At 40.5% G+C, this 17,854-nt stretch overlaps 1 pseudogene; it reads left to right on the top strand.

The window, feature by feature from the left end:
• The first annotated feature begins 6,511 nt into the window (after positions 1 to 6,511).
• LOC131190526 (uncharacterized) lies at positions 6,512 to 15,076 on the top strand (annotated as a pseudogene).
• Positions 15,077 to 17,854: the final 2,778 nt, after the last annotated feature.

Raw genomic sequence — 17,854 nt, 5'->3', positions numbered from 1 at the left:
GTTTCATCAGAAAACTAATTCTGAGCTTTATCAGAACAGTATAGAATACTTCTTTTTAGTCTTGTCTCTGGTTGTTACTCCCATCCATTGTGTGCTTATAACTTCATCTTCCTTCCTTCCTTCCTTCCTTCCTTCCTTCCTTCCTTCCTTCCTTCCTTCCTTCCTTCCTTCCTTTCCTTCCTTTTGTTTCACTGGGATATAAATGTAATTAAATACATTTCTTTTGTAGAGACTTCTTTACCTGAGTGAATAAATTCTTGCCTTTGTTTTTTTCTTTTCTTTCTCCAAGATCTGCTATCAGCTTGCAATTTGCTGCAAGTCCTCTTCAAGTTGCTTTTTAGAAAGGAGACAAATAAGGGCACTGTTGCAGATTCCTGTTCATTCATTTTCACCTTAGAACCTAGTCAATAAAAAGTTCTTATTTCTGCTTGCTAGTTTCCCATGCTTTTATATTAGCCAAGTTAAATATCTTGATTTAGAAGGAAAATTTGTTCAAAACTTTCCCAGAGAACATGCAAAATAAAATATTTTAGTTCACTCAATCAGCTTCTCCCTGGATCCAAGCTGTCCTATATTTCTCTTACAGTTTCTGCTTACTCTATAGGAGCCCAATGTTTCACAATAGAAAATCAACATTTCTTAGTACAAACCCTTTTCAATCACTAGCTGTTCAGTTTACCTTTGCCCCTCATATCTCAACACTTTATTCCTCAAACACAGAACTTATTACCATTCTCTCTCTTCCTCTTATTAAACTTTCAGGAAAACCTTTTAGCTCTTTCTGTTTGCTCACACAACTGAACTGGACAATTACAACTCCTCCCTCCGTGATATTACCAATATGATCAATCAAATTTTGCAATATGGCAAATATAGTTTTAATATTTTACAGAACATTGTCCTACAATTATTCCAACAACTGAAAGGATAGATCCCTGTAGCCCAATATATATATTGTTTTTAGAAAACATAAACAGAGCTCTAATAGTTATGTTTTAAGAAAGAAGAATCCTATGTCAATTGCTGCATTTACTTTTCATATGTATTTTTTCATCCCTCTGTTCTGGTTCTCTACCAACACATTATTTAATAGTAATAACCTTACATTCCTTTGAGGAAACTTTATAACTTATGTATTTAGAATTATTTCTGACTCTTGGGGTCCTTACTAAAAAAGCTTGCTACAGAAAATTCTGCTTACCAAATTAACCAGAAGAGTAGATGATAGATAGATAGATAGATAGATAGATAGATAGATAGATAGATAGATAGATAGATAGATAGATAGATACAGATGAAAGAAAGATGATAGAAATATCTAGTTAAAACTCCCTTTTTACAACCCTGAATTCTTTAATTCAGGGTAGAGTCAGAGCATTATATACTGAAATTTTCTAGGATATGAATATTCAAGTATCCACACATCCTCTCTTTGTGACTAGGGAATCTTTGCAAATGTTACTCTGATGCTAAAATATGTCACTTTTTTGCCCAATTCCTTCTTCCCTAAAACAAATCCCTCCAAGCTGGTTCATTGCTGCAGGCATTCTCTTCCCAAAGGTTCAATATAAATCAATGAATGTTGACATTCTTTGCTCACGTTATCATGGGGTTATATTTTAAGCTATAACTATGCCTTTGATACAAGCCTTGTCCTCAGTAATTATGTCCTATATTACTGTCCAAATTTGCTGCTGCTGTTGTTGTTGTTCTCTTCCTCCTCCTTCCTCTCCTCCTTCTTCTCCCTCTCCCTCCCTCTTCTCCTGGGGAAGAGAAGGGAGAATGGAAGCAGAAAAAGATGCTCCAGCAAGATTAATTGCTAGATTAATAATCAGAGGGAGAGTTTGTTGATTTTGTCTGATACAGACAATTCTATACCTGTTGAGTGTTGACTCTTCTATTGGCACTAAGCCATGCCATCAAAAACTTTGCTATCTGCGTTGCTTACCTCTATTCTGCTTCAGTTGCACTCATTCTAATTGCAATCTGAAGCATATTGTCTGATTTTGGCTGGGCAAGTTCTTCTGGTCAAAGAGATTTGTTTTCTTCTCTGGCTTGCTACTGCTTCCTTGGCCTCAGCAAGACATTGGCCAGCAAGAAAACACTGACCATTGCAAAACAGATCAGAGAAACTGCTTGTGTTATCTCTGAAGACACAAAAGGAGGTGCCAGGATAGAAATAGGAGGGAAACAGATTTTTTTTTTATTGAAAAGGTTTTACAACAATTAAATTTTTCCCCCTCCCCCCCCCTCCTAAACCCCCCTCCCCCCCCCGGACTTCCCGGAGCAAACACAAGGTATAGTTCCTTAAACAAAACAGTCATACATTAAATTTTTAAAATCTAACACAATTATAATCTTTCTCTCTCACATAACCTGACTTCTTCCATTAAAATCAAAAATAACATCCTTCATTAGAATTTAGGCAAAACATTCATTTTTATAGCTGCTATTCTCCCTAACAAAGATAATTGTAATTTTTTCCAAGTATTCATTTCCTTCTGAATTTTTTTCCATAACACATCATAATTATTCTTATACAATTTTCCATTTGATGAAGTAAGAAAGACTCCTAAATATTTAACCTTTTTTACAATTTCAAATCCTGTTATTTCCTCTAGTTTTTCTTTCTGGTTCTTAATCATATTTTTGGTTAACACTTTTGTTTTATTTTGATTCACTTTAAACCCTGAGACCCTTCCCTTTTATAAAAGGGAGACAACCAGACTGGTCAGTGTGAATCCTTTGTTGTACAATTTCCATTAACCTATTTGCCATTATTTTTGCAAAAATCTTATAATCATTATTCAAGAGTGAAATCGGTCTATAATTCCCAGGCTTAGTACAATCCTGATCCTCTTTTGGTATCAATGAAATAAAAGTAGTCCTCCATGATGGTGGTACTCCTCCTCCCATCAGTATCTGATTAAATAACTCCATAAGTGGACCAACTATCTCATCCTGTAACTTTTTATAATATATTGCTGTAAGTCCATCTGTGCCTGGGGATTTCCCTATTTTTAATTGCTTTATTACCAAAATAATTTCCTCAGAAGTTATAGGCCGATTCAACTCTTCCCTTTGTTCATTAGTTAAACCTTTAACTTTATATTCTTTCAAATATTTATCAATATCCATATTCAATATTGTATCTCTGGCATATAAATTTGTATAATATTCCAAGAAAGCTTTTTTAATTTTATCCTGTTGAAATCGCACTTTACCCTTGTATTCAATTCCTTCAATAGTACGTGCTTTCTGTCTTTTCCTTAACATATAAGCCAACCACCTCCCTGATTTATTGGCATTACAAAAAGTATTATGTTTAGCATATTGTATATTGGTTGCCACCTGATCTGCCATTAACATATTAAATTGACTCTGTAATATCTTTATCGCTTCAGTAGTTTTTAAATCATGTGGATTATATACCAATAATTGTTGTTTCCTCTGAATTTCCTCTTCTAAATCCCTACGCTGTTTTTGTAGTTTTCTCCTCTGTCTACTATTAATATATATCAAATTTCCTCTCATAAAGGCCTTGCTCGCGTCCCACACCATTTCTATCAAAGTTCCCTTTCCCAAATTATAATCAAAAAATTCTTTCATTTGTTTTTTACATTGATTTACATTATCCTCATATCTAAACAAATTTTCATTTATTCTCCATGATCTTCTTCCACCTTCATATTGCAACTCCATCCATACCGGACTATGATCAGTTAAACACCTTGGAAATATCTTTGTTTTCCTAACCCTAGAAAGCAAGTCATTGGTAATTAATATAAAATCAATACGTGAAAAAGATTGATGCCTATCCGAAAAATAAGTATAATCTCTATCATCAAAATTCTGCCTTCTCCATATATCTTTCAACTCAAAATCTTCCATCAAATCAAAAAAAGATTTAGGCAATTTTGCATGCATAGGAATTTTCTTAGAAAGAGTTCTTTTATCTCTTCTAATGTCCATTACACCATTCCAATCCCCTAATATAATAAATGTTTTATAGTCCCAAAAAGTCAATTTTTCATGTAACAGTTTATAAAATTTTTCTTGTTGTTGATTAGGTGCATATATGCCAATCACAAGTGTCTTTTTTCCTTCTAAAATCAATTCAATAGCAATATATCTTCCTTGAATGTCCGTTTCAATTAATTTACTTGATATATTTTTCTTCAAATATATAACTATACCATTTTTCTTATTCGGAGCAGAAGAAACAAAATGTTTACCTAATTTTGAATTAATCAAATATTTCTGATCTGATAATTTTATATGTGTCTCTTGCAAACATATCACATCATTTTTAAATTGTTTCAAATAATGGAATATTTTTCTTCTTTTCTGTGCTGAATTTAAACCATTAACATTCCATGTCAAAAATTTATTTGCCATCTCTGGCCTCTTGAAGCTTCTGAGCAATTAGCTGAAGACCCTCACTCTTGGCTTGGCTCCTCCCACAGCTTCAGTAGTAGAATCCGTTCCTGTCTTTGAAGTCGTTCCTCCATCTCCTTACGCCTAATAGCTCCCTTGTCACTCTTTGTTCTTGAGATTGTTCTTGAGGTACTGATATCACAGGTGCAGTTTCAGCTTCCCACTCTGTTTCTCTTGAAGACTTTTATCCACTGTTTCTACATCCACTTTCAATACATTAAAAGAAAATCTTTGCTTTCAATTCAGTATCAATTCGATATCTCCTGCCTTGAAAAATACTGTTAAACCAATTGGAACCTCCATCTATATTGAATCTGATGCTTCTTAAGCTCTTGTGTAAAAACCTAAAATCCTTCTATCCTTTAACATTTTAGCAGGGATCTCTTTCAAAACCAACACCTCCTGTTCTGCTATTTGCAATTTCTTTTGGTATGTAGCTTGCAAAATCTGATTTCTTATTGTAGAAGTTAAAAAATAAATTACAATATCTCTTGGGAGCTTTTTCTGCCTCGCTACCCAAGAATTAACCCTATATGCCTTATCAATTTGAAAATCAACTTCTCGAGGGTCCATGCCTAACATTTCAGCTAAGGCTTCTGATATAACTTTTTTAAGATCTTCTTCCTTCCGGTCTTGAAGACCCCTAATTCTCAAAGCCTTCTCCAATGCTCTATATTGCAATACCACCACATGATCCTCATTTTTATCCACTTTATTTTGAAGCTCTCCAACTTTATTATCCAAATACTGATTTGCTTGACTAATTACTTCCACTTTATCCTCCATTACTTCTAAATTTTTTGCCAAACCTTGAAAAACCATCAATAAATCTTCTCTAATTTTTTTATTAGTCTCTTTAATTTCTTCCCTAAGTTGATCCTTCACACCATGAATATTATTCATAATTTCTTTAAATCGCTCTTCAGAAACTCTATTCTGTTCCTTTAATATATCTTCTAAATTAGTTTCAGACCCCCTTCTCGTCATGGGAGCTTTTGGTGGCTTAGAAGCTGTTTTAATTTAAGTAAAGTCTCTAATTAGAATTATAAAATCTCAAAGTCTCAAAGAGTCTCCAATTAAAGTTGTAAAATAAAAACTTTCACCTTGCCTCCTATGGAAAGCTTCTATTCAGCTAAAATCCACAAAGACGAACTTCGCTTTCTCTCACAAGCAGCCTCCAATCCACTTCCTCTCAGACGCCATTTCTTCCTTCACTAAGTTCAAGTGAGAAAAAGTTTTCCCCTTTTAAAAAGGAGTAGAAGTCAGCTCTCTTCTTGCTTCCCCAGTAATCGATCACTTGTATTTGTCCCGTCTGCTTTAAGTTATTCAAAACGGAATCAATTGAGCAGAGGTGGGCGTTTTCCTCTTGTCCTGCTTAATTAGCAGGATCGAGTCGAGTCTGGAGTGGGGCTGGGTTATGCAGGCACCCCTCCGAGACTCTGCATAAGAAAGCAGAGCCCCTGGGGCAATCTTCTGCTATCCAGCCGCTCTTGCTAATCTCTTTCACCCAGAGAAAAGCTTTGAAGCTGGCTAACAGCTGTTTCACCAGCTTTTACAGAATCTCAGTTCGGGACGCCATTCCAGACGTCCTCCTGGGGAAAACGAAACCACCGGAAGCCGAGGGAAACAGATTTTTGTCATAATCAAATACTCCCATAGAGGAAGATTCCTGAAACATTTCACTTCTTTCCCATATAAAATAATGGAACTTTTCTTCTTTACTTGGTGAATACTTTGGAAAGCATTTAAACACAAAGGAGGACTAAAAGAGGATGAAAGAAATCTGGAAACACAGGAGCATAAGTAAAGGTATCTGCGCCTCAAAAGTAACCAGATAAGCTTCCATGGTAGTGCAAAGAAGAAAAGGAACAGGGTAGTCAGTATTGAATGCCAGGATGGTTTGACTTTCCTCAGCCCGTTTTTACTGGTTTGGCTGTTTAAAGGAAGGAGAAGTGGCTGGCTGCAGTTACACTGATACTGGCAGAGGTGATAGGTGATTCAGTTTACAATATCAAAAGTTTAGTTTGTATCTCCCTTTTATTTCCCTCAATCTCTAAGGCTCCTACTGAGTGTCATGATCCAGGAATCAAACAATGTGTCTCTAAATGTGAAGAAGCTGCTCCAGGAGGACCAGTGGGATGTCAGGCTTAGGGGACACAAAGACAAGAACCACACAAAGCTGATCAAACGCAGGCACCACCTGAGCAGTGGAAAAGTCAGATCATGATAATGTAAGGCCGGGGAGGGGGGCTTCCCTCCATACTTGACAATATAGAGAAGACAAGAATGCAGAACATTCTGTGAGGCTCCTTGCCAACCAAGGTATTAAATACTTCAATTAGAGATAACTGGATGCAGTTTAATTTAAGAGGCAGCCCAGACCCATAGTCCCTCACTAGAAGCAACTCATGGATCTCTGTTTCTTGTGTGACATTTGTGTGTGTGGATTATGGTTGTGAAATTCTGAAGTCTGGACTGGTTTGCAATCTGGATCTTGGAACTTAGGACTGGATTTGGACTAGTCTTCTGAAGCTTCTTTCAGAGACTCTATGAATATTTAATTGGAACCAAAAGCAAAACATTGAGAACTATACAACCAGGTGATCTAAGGGGTGGAGACAACATGAGGCCAATGTCATGTGGCTAGCATATGGGGAAGATTGTGGTTGTCAGGGCATTCTGGTGCACCAACAACTACAATCTGGGGCTGCAGTTTACAGTGGTAAACTACAAACAAGGACAAGGCTTTTATGTGGATTTATTTGGGAGCACATACTATATGTAAGGGTTGTGCTCTGGAAAGTCCTGAAAGTTTTCTGTCATGTCCAGAATATGCAGCATTAAGTGTTCGATTAAAGCCATTTAAACCATTTTTAGCTGACCAATTTTTTGCTTTTACGTGATGAATTATTCTATTAATTTTTGTTCTTAAAGAATGAAAGAAAATAATTCTTTCAAATGGAACAGTTTTATTTCAACAAAAATTAATATTAAATTATTAATGTATACAAAGAAGGACTAAATAGCAGCATCTTTTAAAATGCATTTTAATATATTTTGAATGAATATCTTTGCCTGGTGCCAAGAAAGATGAAAATGCTGACATTATGTAAAACTACTGAAGAAAAGTCTATAAAAGAGATGCTGAGAACTCTCTCTCCTCACATCAACAATCTGAACTGCAATCAAAATAGGGATATAGGAATACTCTTTATTGACCAAGTGTGATTGAACACACAAGGAATTTGTCTCCAGTGGATAAGCTCTCGGTGTACATACAAACAACAAAGTGGTAAGTCATAGGTCATAAATCATAAGATACTATCATAAATTATAAGATACAAACAACAAAGGATAAATCATAAGATACCAATAGGAGAAGGTAGTACGAAAGATGAGAAGATGAGAAGGATAAAAGCAATGCAGCCCTATCTTTCTGTATTATCCTATATTATAAATGGGTTATAAACCAGCAAAGTTATTTTAGAGTGGGCAAAAGCCATCAACAACTCTAGATTGGATTTTATTTTTAAAATATAATTTTATAGATTTGCAAAAAAAAAAAAAAGCCAAAATACTTTTCAAATAATCTTCAGGCATTCCAAGCTTAGATATTATCAGAATATAAATAACTGTAACTACAAAATGATAATTTTTAAAGCATTGAGGAAGCCTTCAACTTTGTAAAGGATTCTGGGGGTGTTTCCAAGAAGCCATCTTGGTTTCACCTCAGCCCAATGATCCATTTTAACAAAGACTGCCAATTTGCCTCAACCTTACGAAGGAATTGAGCAGTACAGGCAGCCCCATGAGAGTGACAAATTTTTGAATTCAGGATTTCATGCCCAACAGCTTCGCATCCACTGGCCACACTTGTCCCATTTTCATTTGCAATGCAAAAACTCTGCACTCTCAGATGAATGAAGTCAGCTCATTTCCTTTCTTTTGTGTGTTTGTTTTTGGAAGGGGGGGTTGGTCCCCAGAAAAAGTGGGGGTTGTTTCTCAAAGCAGCTCATAAATAAAAGGGATGTCGACTTCAGATCAAATGAGTGAGACTTGGGCCTAGTAGAAAGGTTGGTTGTTCTGGCCAATCACTCCAAGTACAAGTTTTTGTTCCCTAGGGCACCCAGTTGGGCCTCTCCTTTGCTTTCCATCCAAGTTTGCCTAGGACCGTGCTGCTTCCACCGCAGCGTTTTATATTTCAGCCATATCTTAGGTCTCTTGGGGAGACCAAGGATCTCTCCTCCAATCTACCCCTCCTTTGACCACTTGAATCTCATTTATCCTGCAACTGATTTGGGGGAAGGGATGGAGAGCAAGCTGTTTTTGTGGATCCATCTGGATATTATTAAAAATATGTTTTCAGTGCACTGAGGCTGCTGGCAAAGGTTTGTTCTTGGCTTTCTCAGTGCTGGACAACGGAGCCTTAGGAACTGCCTTTTAGAAAGAGTTAGAAGTTTAGTGTACAAAACAGAAACAATCAGTATCGTTTGGGTATTGAAAACTTGTAAGTTCTGTTAAACTCATCAAGACGCCACACATCGTTGCCTTAACATGATCAACCATGTACCTAAGCAAACATTACACCAATTATAAATTATCCTATTCAAGCATATTCTCTGGCTAACTTCTAAAAGTAGCTACAGGTACTAGCAAGAAGGTAAGTAGCTAGCCTCTCATCTGCTTTGAATTCTCAGTTCAGTTTATCATAACAGTCTGATATACTGTAATGATTCAAGTTGACTTGAAAACTGAGTTGACTTGATGTTTTATTTTGAAAGGACCGAATCAAGTTGATCCCATGCAGTGGTGGGTTGCTACCGGTTCACCCTGGATTGGTGCCTGTACACTTCTGCACATGCGCAGAAGCATTGCAAGAGTGTGCACACACCCATGAGCAAACTGGTAGCGACGGGTTTTGAAACCCGCCCTGATCCCATGCTTTTTGCACAAAAGCCATCCAAATCATCCAATCAGTTTAGACCTGCCCTATCTGATTTGACAATTTGACCAGAATTTTCAGCCCGATTCAATTCAGAGATTGGATTGATTTGGCTTAGAATCAATTTCCCTCGATCAAGAATTTTCCACAGTTTTATATACAAATGGACCATTATAACAAAATAATATATTTTTATCCATAGTGCATCTGGATTACCTGAGCCTCTGGCAGAGTGCTGAAAAAAAGAAGTTCTATTTGGGCTTCCCTCTTTTTTCACCTTTTTAAAATTTTTAAACATTGGAAAATGTTTCCCAGATAAAGAAGTATGAGAATTTCACGTACAACTTCATTTGGGAGAAGGTCTGAGGAGACAATCTAAGTAGATTTGCTATAATCAAAGAAGTATGGTGGATTGTTTATTGCAAATCCAAACCAGAATCATCTTCACTATCAACCTGTGATACTAATTTTGAAGTTATATATTGATGTACTACAAATGCTTCTATACACTTCAATCATAAGGCCTCTAAGCAGCTCATACATTAGTATATCAGAGGTACTGCTTGCTTAACCTAAGCGTAAATGGTTATTGGGACAGTGTTGTTTTGGACTGTTTTCAAAATATTTTCAGAGTAGAAACCATTTGCAATTATAGACAATGGCCTGTGTCTCATAAACTCTGTAGACAGGGGAGACTTACAGCAGGCCCTTTCTAAGTAACTGGAGGCAGATTAGATTTTGTAAGGTGCTATCCAATGTAGCCTGATACTGCATTAAAAAGAGCTTTAAAAATGATTACAGTACTTTGAGTTTGGCCCAAAGCTTACCAAAACTTCAAGACAGATATCTATGGAGATATCTATAGTCATCCAGATCATGGTTATTGTAATGTATTTGAATTTCAGGAGGGAAATTTAGGCGGGAAAAAAAGCACATTGCTGATTGGCTGGTGCCTCAGCCAAATTACTATTTAAAGAGGGGTTTTGCCTGTTGGTTGTTGCTGGGATCACAATAAACTAAAGAGCTGTTGTCACTTGTATCGTCTCCTGCCTCTTCATTGCCCAAACTTAACATTGGCGACGAAGGTGGGATTTTGAAGGCAGTGAGACTAGGAAAAGAGCTGAAGGAGCAACTTAGTTTCAAACCTAGCCAGTCATCCAGAGCGGATACATAGCGATGTCTAGCTATACACCGCCAGCGCCATTCAACCCAGCCAAGGAGAAATGGGGGTCGTACGTGGCTCATTTCAAGTGTTTCCTCGAAGCCAACGAACTGCAAGAAGTATCGGATAATCGGAAGCACGCTTACTTCTTGAGCCACTGTGGGCCAGAAGTCTTTGATACCGCCGAATCGCTGTCGGAACCAACGCCTGTCCAATCGGTGCCATGGCCAGTGCTACAGACGATGCTACGAGCACACTACGCGCCGGTGCCATCGAAGTTCGTGCAACGGTTCGAGTTAAGGCAAAGAGTTCAGCGAGAGGGCGAATCGATAAGCGTGTACATGGCCGCATTAAGGAAAGCTGCAACCCACTGTGAGTATAGGGACTTGGAGGACACTTTATTAGAACAACTCATTTGTGGGGTCAGGGACATCCGAATACAGAGGCGGCTGCTGTCGAAAAGCAACCTAACCCTGGCGATAGCCCTGGATGAGGACAGGGCGGACGAGATGTCCACCAAAGCGGCGGAAACCTTACAGAAGCCGAACGCACAAAGTCCCTCAGCTTTGTGCAACGCCGGTCCACAGCGAAGAGATCCAGGCAGAATGGGAAGAGGAAGAAGAGGAAGAGGTTTTCCACACCGGGAGGCCGGAAAGAGGCGACCGTGACGAGTGCGTAAGTTGCGGAGGCCAACACCAACAACAGAATTGCCGGTTCAAGGATGCAATTTGTTGGCGGTGTGAAAAGAAAGGACATATAGCTTAGGCCTGCTGAGCCTCCCAACCTTCCCACCAAAAATTCAAACCGGCCAATCAACAGGGCGCCGGTTCTGCGAAGCGGCCAGGGATTGGCCAATTCAAAAAAGGCGCGAAGTCGACTCACACCACTGTGCGAGTGGGCCACGCATCGACACAGCTAGAAAAGAAAATATTCACTAAGACCTACATCGAAGGAGTGCAGTGTAAAATGGAGGCTCATCAATCACGATTATGTCCTGGGACACGATCGCACGGGACCTGCCAGAAGTCGTGAAACTTCTGAGAGTGCAAGACTACCAGGGAAACCGGTTCCCTGTTAAAGGAGCCACAACGGTCAGAGTAAGATATGGACAATTCAAGAAAACCCTGCTGATCACCATCGTTGACGGAAGCCTGCCCAGCTTTCTGGGACTGGACTGGTTTCGAGCCTTAGGAATGGGCATCACCGGGATCCACAGCTGTGGAGTCAACCTGAAGGACGAATTGTTGAAGGAATTCGAGGACGTTTTTCAAGACAGCTTGGGCAAGTACGTGGGGACCCCCATCTCATTCAATTTAGATCCCCAGGTAGCTCCCATTCGATTAAAGGCTAGGAGAGTTCCGTTCGCTCTCAAACCCAAGATTGACAGGGAATTAGACAAACTAATAAACCAGGGAATACTAGTCCCCGTCGACCATGCAAAATGGGAGACACCAATAGTGACCCCAGTCAAATCGGATGGATCGGTCTGTATTTCTGCTGACTATAAGGCAACGCTTAACAAGGCATTGCAAAAGAGTGCTTACCCCGTCCCCATAGTGCAACATTTGTTGCACTCGTTAGGACAGGGACAGGTTTTTGCCAAACTCGACTTGGCTCAAGCCTACCAACAACTACCAGTTGACAATGAAACGGCCGAAGCACAGACGATTGTCACACACCGGGGCGCTTTTAAATGCACTTGACTTCAGTTCGGAGTTAGTGTAGCCCCCGGGTTATTCCAAAACCTAATGGAACGGCTTCTACAAGGTCTACCGAGAGTAGTTCCATATTTCGATGATGTACTGATATCAGCAGAAAACTTGGAAGAATTAGGGGTCAAATTGCGGAAGGTTTTGGGCATTTTCAGGTCTGCGGGGCTTAAAGTTTAACTCAACAAATGTCAGATAGGAGTTGAATCTGTAGTATTCTTGGGTTACCAGATAGATAAGGAAGGCATCCACCCAACTGAGAGCAAAGTGCAAGCCATTAGAAAGGCCCCACCCCCAAAAAACAAAACAGAATTACAAGCATTTTTGGGGCTTGTAAACTTCTATGCGGTATTTTTAAAAAATAAGGCAATGGTAGCCGAACCGCTACATAAACTGCCAGCGAAAAAATCTGTATGGACTTGGGGCAGGGTTGAGGCTAAGGCATTTGAAGGCGTTAAGAAACTTCTGTCCAGCGATAGCCTTCTAATTCAGTATAATGGGACGTTGCCACTAGTACTAGTTTGTGATGCATCACCCTACGGGGTAGGGGCTGTCCTCAGCCACAGGTTACCGAACGGTTCAGAAGCCCCTATCGCATATTTTTCCCGCACGATGTCCGCAGCAGAAAGGAACTATAGCCAACTAGATCGGGAAGCCCTTGCTATAGTCTCTGGGGTTAAAAAATTCCACGAGTACCTGTTTGGGCAGCAATTTGAAATAGTCACAGACCACAGACCTTTATTGGGACTCTTGGCGGGGGACCGTCCAACACCGGTTGCATTATCACCCAGGCTGACCCGTTGGACTATTTTCCTGGCAGCATATTCGTACCAACTGTCTCACTGACCGGGCAAGGACTTGGGACATGCGGACGCTTTAAGTAGATGCCCGTTGCCAGAAACTATTGAAGACCCGACCCCAGGGACGCCCGTCTTGTTAATTGACTCTTTGGACTCTGGCCCAGTCACATCCACAGAAGTAACTAGGGCATTTTACAAAGATATTATTGTAAGGACTGTGATCGGTTGGGTGCAGAGGGGATGGCCCACTGCACCAAGGGATCGTTTCAAAGAATTTACAAAGAAGCGTTCGGAACTGTCGGTACAAGGGGGTTGTCTATTATGGGGGGATAGAGTGGTTATTCCGGAGAAATTACGAGGGCATGTGTTGGAGCTATTGCATGTGGGCCACCCAGGGATTGTGAAGATGAAAAGCCTAGCAAGAAGTTATGTGTGGTGGCCACAAATGGATAAAGATATTAGCGACCGGGTAGGGAAATGCCAAGCTTGTCAGGAATCAAGTCCACTACCCCCAACAGCCCCCATCAGGGAATGGGAGAAACCCCAGGGTCCATGGTCCAGGATCCACATAGATTTTGCCGAGCCGTTCCATGGGCAGAACTTTTTAATTGTGGTAGATGCCTACTCGAAGTGGTTAAAAATTTTACTAATGAAAACCACAACAGCGGAAGCAGTAATCACAGTTTTGAGGCAGCAATTTGAAATAGTCACAGACCACAGACCTTTATTGGGACTCTTGGCGGGGGACCGTCCAACACCGGTTGCATTATCACCCAGGCTGACCCATTGGACTATTTTCCTGGCAGCATATTCGTACCAACTGTCTCACTGACCGGGCAAGGACTTGGGACATGCGGACGCTTTAAGTAGATGCCCGTTGCCAGAAACTATTGAAGACCCGACCCCAGGGACACCCGTCTTGTTAATTGACTCTTTGGACTCTGGCCCAGTCACATCCACAGAAGTAACTAGGGCATTTTACAAAGATATTATTGTAAGGACTGTGATCGGTTGGGTGCAGAGGGGATGGCCCACTGCACCAGGGGATCGTTTCAAAGAATTTACAAAGAAGCGTTCGGAACTGTCGGTACAAGGGGGTTGTCTATTATGGGGGGATAGAGTGGTTATTCCGGAGAAATTACGAGGGCATGTGTTGGAGCTATTGCATGTGGGCCACCCAGGGATTGTGAAGATGAAAAGCCTAGCGAGAAGTTATGTGTGGTGGCCACAAATGGATAAAGATATTAGCGACCGGGTAGGGAAATGCCAAGCTTGTCAGGAATCAAGTCCACTACCCCCAACAGCCCCCATCAGGGAATGGGAGAAACCCCAGGGTCCATGGTCCAGGATCCACATAGATTTTGCCGAGCCGTTCCATGGGCAGAACTTTTTAATTGTGGTAGATGCCTACTCGAAGTGGTTAGAAATTTTACTCATGAAAACCACAACAGCGGAAGCAGTAATCACAGTTTTGAGGCATCTATTTGTAACACACGGGTTACCCGACACCCTAGTGTCCGATAACGGCCCGCAATTTACGGCCACCCAGTTTGAGGGGTACTTGGCAGGAGAGGGCATCCGACATGTCCTCTCGGCACCTTTTCACCCGGCGACGAACGGACTTGCAGAACGTTTCGTACGCAGTGCCAAGGAAGCACTATCTAGAATTAGCCCAGGAGATTGGCAATCCAAAATTGATATCTTCCTGGCAGTCCAACATAGAATGCCCTGTGTGACCACCGGCCGCAGCCCATTGGAGTTATTAATGGGTAGAAGACTCCGGTGCCCCCTAGATCGGTTAAACCCAACATACTCCCCTGATGGGTACCAAAACACAAAGGGAAGAACCAGAACAATGACAACAGGTGACCCGGTATGGGCACATAACTATAGTGAGGGCCCAGCGTGGCTTAGGGGAACAATTGTAGGAGTGACGGGCCCAAAGTCATATTTAGTGGACATGGGGGATGGCCGAGTGTGGAGACGCCACATAGATCAATTACGAAAAAGAATACAAAACGATCCAGAAACCAAACAGCCAGACCCTGACTACCCAATATTTGAACCAACAGCTAACTCAACCCTGAGGCGATCGGAGGACTTAGCTGAGTCTGAAGAAGTCCAGCGACGCCAACCGGCTCCTCCAGAGGACAGCAGGGACAACTCTGCCAATAATCCAGGGCCGGATGGCCCAGAGGAGGAGCTGGGAGGAACAAACAGTCCCTCCGACCAGCTCGACTCACTCCCAGGGAATGAATTGCGCAGGTCAGAAAGAGTTAGGAGATGCCCTGTCTACCTGCGTGACTACGTGGAGAGATAACATGCAAATGTTATGCAAAAATTATGTAAATATGGTAAAATGTGTTCTGGGAGGGGAGGAGTGTAATGTATTTGAATTTCAGGAGGGAAATTTAGGCAGGAAAAAAGCACGTTGCTGATTGGCTGGTGCCTCAGCCAAATTACTATTTAAAGAGGGGTTTTGCCTGTTGGTTGTTGCTGGGATCACAATAAACTAAAGAGCTGTTGTCACTTGTATCGTCTCCTGCCTCTTCATTGCCCAAACTTAACAGTTATCCCAACAGTGCTTTTATAAAAGGCAACTGAACTTCATTTTTCCTTGAAGACATTCCGCTTCTCATCCAAGAAGCTTCTTCAGGTCAAGACAGATGTTGTTATTCTCACTAGCCTTTCCGGAGTCTAGCACCATAGTTTGTTATCACTATATTTTCTGAGTCATTTCCAAAGACGGCCCCACATAATAGGCATTGGAGTAGTTCAGCCAGGTGGTAATCAGAGCCTGATACCTGGGTTTCTTGATCCAGGTGGTCATAATCGGTACACCAGCTGAACCTGGGCAAAGGCTGCCCTGGCCATAGTTTCCATCTGCTCTTTAATCAGTAGCTGCAAATCTAGAAGAATGCCAGCCAGTTCAGTCCCATCCAGAGTAATTACCAAAACAATTTTCCAAGATTACAGCAATGCCTCCTGTCAACAATCAGCTCTGCTGTGGTAGATTTTAATCTGAGCTTGTTTTGTCTCACGCAGATGGTGAACTGCTTTTGAACTGGAAATACTTTTAGCCGTTTGTTTTTGTTTTGTTTTGTTTTGTTTTCCCCAGTTAAGGAGTCAGAATACACAAGAACTGAAATAAAGGACAATTCTTTGCTGCTATTTGGGGAGGGAGGTGATTTTCAGCTGTATGTGGACAATTGGATGTCTGCTCCTAACCAATTATAGTTTAGTCCCAGCTTGTGCATCAGTTGCAGCCCTACATGGAGTATGAATGTCTTTCAAAGCTAACCTATCACCATGCAATTACATTATTGCAATGTTCTTTACACAGGACTACCTTTGAAGACCACTGTAAATAAAGTTTACACCTCACAGTAATGAAGAAGCAATATCACTTGAAGTTTATAATTGATGCAAAATATGGGGGCCCAATTACTATCAGCTTAACCCTTATGCTTAAGGCCCTATATTGGCTGTCAATTGGCTTCCAGGTACAACTAAAAATGCAGGTTTTGAGCTATAAAATACTATGTGGTTTGGTAGCTTCAGGACACACTACCTTCTCCAACCAGAGTCAACCCATTCTATATGTTCATCATGGAAAAAGCTCTCATGGATTCTATATTTTCAGAAGATGGCGGTGGAGGGGAGTCTAAACTTAGAAGACAATAATTTTTGGCCATGGCTCCCATACAGTATTATAGAATAGCTTCCCTTTGAAATCACATCTTTGACAGATATATAGGAATCGTTCCCTAGGCAAAAGGATTCATATGCTTTTTAAATTCAGAGCAATGAGATAATAGCAGCTCAGGCAAGCACTTCCTAATTCACTGAAGTATAAGAAGAAGGAAGAGGAGTTACAGCACAATGAAACCAGCAAAATTTTGTTACTCTAGCCAATCTCAATAAAAATAATTTTTGCTTTCTTGTCAGATTCATGTACTGGTCTGATCTAAATAGTGGGGCTAAGAGACAGGTAAATTTTAAAGACTGAATCATTTCAGAGGATTTTCAGTAGGTAGGTTTTACCCACTAATTATTATTATTATTGGTGAATTGGATATTGTGTGATTATGGAGAGATTTTTACAGTTTCTGGTTTTAACAAATTATGTAGAATGGTTGGTTGGCTGGTTTGCTTGCTATAAATTTAATATTCTTTTAATATCTATGTTGATATTATGTCATGGATGTTTCAATCATTGTTCATAAACTACCATGAATCTGAATGAAGTTGACTGCATATAAATATAAATTTATTTAGGTATTAAATTTAGATGCCACCCATCTTGCTGTCCAAAGCAACTCTGGGTGGCTAACGGCCACAATGAGAGAACAGTTGCCATAAGCAGGTTTTACATTCACATGATAGTCCTTGGTAATAGCTTCCTGTTCCCTGCCTTTCTCTAATCCAGGGGTCTGCAAACTTGGCTCTTTTAAGACTTGTGGACTTCAACTCCCAGAATTCGTCAGCCAGCTTTGCTGGCTGAGGAACTCTGGGAGTTGAAGTCCACAAGTCTTAAGAGAGCAAGTTTGCAGACCCCTGGTCTAAGCCATTTTTAGAACCGTCGGTGTAGGTTCCCAGAACCAATTCCTGCAGAAATAAATTATTTTTATTCATGTGGTTTCTGGTTATCTGATAAACCTGCCACTAATCAAGGAGTAAAATATTACCGGAGAAGGAAGAAAACTGAGGGTCAGTAAGGGACCTCCTATTTGGCATGCAGAAAACCCCAATTCGGTCCTCATCATCTCCAGGCCCTGCATGCTAGGAGAAAATCTGCCCCAAA

Source organism: Ahaetulla prasina, chromosome 2, assembly GCF_028640845.1.
Source record: "Ahaetulla prasina isolate Xishuangbanna chromosome 2, ASM2864084v1, whole genome shotgun sequence".
NCBI classification, from domain to species: domain Eukaryota; kingdom Metazoa; phylum Chordata; class Lepidosauria; order Squamata; family Colubridae; genus Ahaetulla; species Ahaetulla prasina.
This window is presented reverse-complemented; position numbering and strand designations above follow the sequence as displayed.